Genomic DNA, 2,913 nt, shown 5'->3' on the forward strand with positions numbered 1-2,913 from the left:
GGGGGGGGGCATCCAGGAAACGTCAAGGCTTGCTGAATCACGTCTGGAGTTGCCTCATGACCACGCCAAGTTGTGCCTTTATCGCACGGAGACAAAATTGTCAGATGTACTTTCCGGCAGACTCGCGATGCGATGCATGTCTTTGATCTGTGGCCCCTTCTTGCATGATACGCTCTTCATCGTGGAACATTATGGTGGCTACACCTAGTGGGCGTCCTTCGATCCAGGGGTGCCAGACATGAAAGAAGCCCTTGGTCCGCTTGTCCCAAGGTGCGGCCTAGCAATGGGAGTGGCTTGTGCTAATCATCCCTTGCTGGCCCTCCATGCGTGGTAAGGGGGTGCTCTGGCAATCTGTTTGGCAAGATGAAGAGACACTACACGACGTTTGGCTTCGTAGGTGTGACAGGGGTAGGTAGGCAAGGTAGGCTGACGAAAAGAAGCCCAGAGACGCCAGTGAGGTATGACGAGGCTTGGAAGCCATCACATCAGCGGGGTAGGAAAAGAAAGCAAGAAACAGTTTCGCAGAAGCCGCCGCCCCCTTCCTCCCCATGACGCCATAACAGTCTGAATTGCTCTTCTGATGGAGACATGCCGCTCGTTGTCGGGTGACACAGGCGTGAGGTTGCGGGACCGGGACAGTCTCTGTGTTGAGTGAGGAGTCAATTTCGTGAGGTGTTCGTTGCTGTTCCGCACCACCCACTTTCCGCCTGTACCCTGTGCAACGTAACGATCTCGTTTTCCAGCCTATCCCTTTCAAGGAAAGTCGCAATAGGCAAGGTCTCGGTTTGCACGCGCACTCCCCGACCCGACGGATGCATTGGATTGACTCGGACGAGGTACGGGGCGTGGAACGCTGTGGCGTGAACTCTATCCACGACTCTATCTCAACGCGAGAGCGCCAGCCCGCTGCTAGGGAGGGCAGCTGGTCTTGAGCTGGTAAATTCCGCGTGGCAGAAGCGAGACGAGTTGGATCCGCTGAAGTGGTCCGATGTTTAGGCTCTGCGCTCTGCCTCGTCTGGTCAGAGAATAATGGGGGGAGGGGCTTTTTGTCTTCATCGGCTCTTAGTCTCTTCTGAGCACTGGATGGTCAATAGTAGGGCTCTTGTTGCAAAGCTTCTGGCGCCGCGGAGGTCAACGCCGGTGCCGCGGGCCACATGGTTGTGGCGTCTGAGGATCTGAAGCAAGCTTCCAAGCTGCAGGCGACAAAGTCAGCACTCCTTTCAAGGGTGGATCCCCCCTTTGCTCTACGGCTCGCTCTGACGCTTATAGCTATCTACAGTACGCACGTCGTGTCATGCCTGATGAGGTCGACCAATCTGCGGTCGGAGCCGTGTAAGGGATTCGAAGACGACGGGGAGGGCTAAGCATCGTCAAAAAGCGGCCCTTGGGCAAGAACCGAACCCCCTTTCATCTTCTTGGCTTTTGTCGATGTGCCGAATTTTTCATGTTCACAATGACAAGTCTTGGTAGCAGAGCCGGCGCGTGTTGAGCAGGACGCCATCGCAATGATTACTAGTCCGTATCCCAAGTTATGAACAGCACCACAGGGAAAGCCTCGTGGTGTGGTTTTGGACCAGGCATGATGATCCAGGAGCTCTCAGCTGCGATACGGCGGATGCACAATGTATGATGCACGCAGGTGCACAAGGCGAGATGCATGCGTCAGACCTGGTATGCTGTTCAACTGGCCTCTTCCTACCATGCCCCGATCGGTAAGTCGACAAAACGGGTGGCAAGCGCTGGTGGTGGTGGGGATGATGTGGTGCAGGCCACTACTTTCTTTTCCCCGGCGGTCGTACTTGTTGCTGTTGTTGGCGGAGTACTGGCGGGTGGGTGGTTGATGGGACAGGGCGACACGAGGCAATTGGGGTTCCGGTGCGACGGCATCAGGATCCAGTGCTGCAAGCAAGCGCATCTGCATTGATCATAGATCTGGTCCTTCCTACCGCAGGCGCGCGTTGACAGTTACGAAGGTGTGTGTGTCAGGGTTGTGCGAGGGTGGTGTGGTTGACCTGGAGCTGGTCAGACCAACTGGTACGCGTGCATCGTGGTGTACCCAGTCGCAGCCACAGTGGCTGTCGCGCTGGGAATGCCCTCCTTCTTGTCAAAGGGTCTAGTCCGACTACCCGACACTGGGTAGGGAGGGTGGGCCTGAAAAAAATGTAAGGAAGCGTAGTCAATGTTCAGATTTCGGCATGTCCAAGATGGCGGTAGCTTGATTCGCTGAATACCGACTCATGGTGCTGGTTCCCTATCTCTGTCCACGACGGGCTGGGGCAATCTCGATGGCATCTGAATCTGAAAAGTCAGTCGACGAATGGAAAAAATAACCTACCATCGATGATCCAGATTCAGGCGTTGACGTGTGGCTAGGAACGTAGCACCCATTACGCCAGGCTGGTCGCAATAGTAATCGGCCGATGGGCAGGCCTGCGAGTCAGATAGGTCCGGATCAGAGACAAACTGACAGGTCGCGCTGCCAGCGCCAGACCAGATGGACGTTGGGCCGTGTTGGGAAGAGGCTCATGCTGAGCTTTCCGAGAAGGGAGAAACAGAAGCTAAATAAGGCCAGGCTCCACCATTCAGACATGGGCTGTCGATGGAGGGCAAAGCAGCGAAAGTTATGGACAAGGGTAGTCCAGACATGGTGTCTGTTACTCTTGACTGGATGAGGACATGGATTGGTCGACAACCTGGTTCGGCAGCGATCACTTAGCCAGGAAGAGAGGCAGAGGGAGGGAGGGGGTTACGTTAGGTGGGCTCGGCGCATCGGGTATATGCGGGTCGTTGAGCGATGTACATATGGCGACGTGACGATGAGATGCGTCATGTGGTGTACGTTCGGTACGAAGCGTATTGGTGGGTGCGCGGCGATGCCGACGGAAGCTTTTTGAGTGCGATGAGGTCGAGGAA

Source organism: Verticillium alfalfae, genomic scaffold (genome assembly GCF_000150825.1).
Source record: "Verticillium alfalfae VaMs.102 supercont1.1 genomic scaffold, whole genome shotgun sequence".
Classification (NCBI taxonomy): Eukaryota; Fungi; Ascomycota; class Sordariomycetes; order Glomerellales; family Plectosphaerellaceae; genus Verticillium; species Verticillium alfalfae.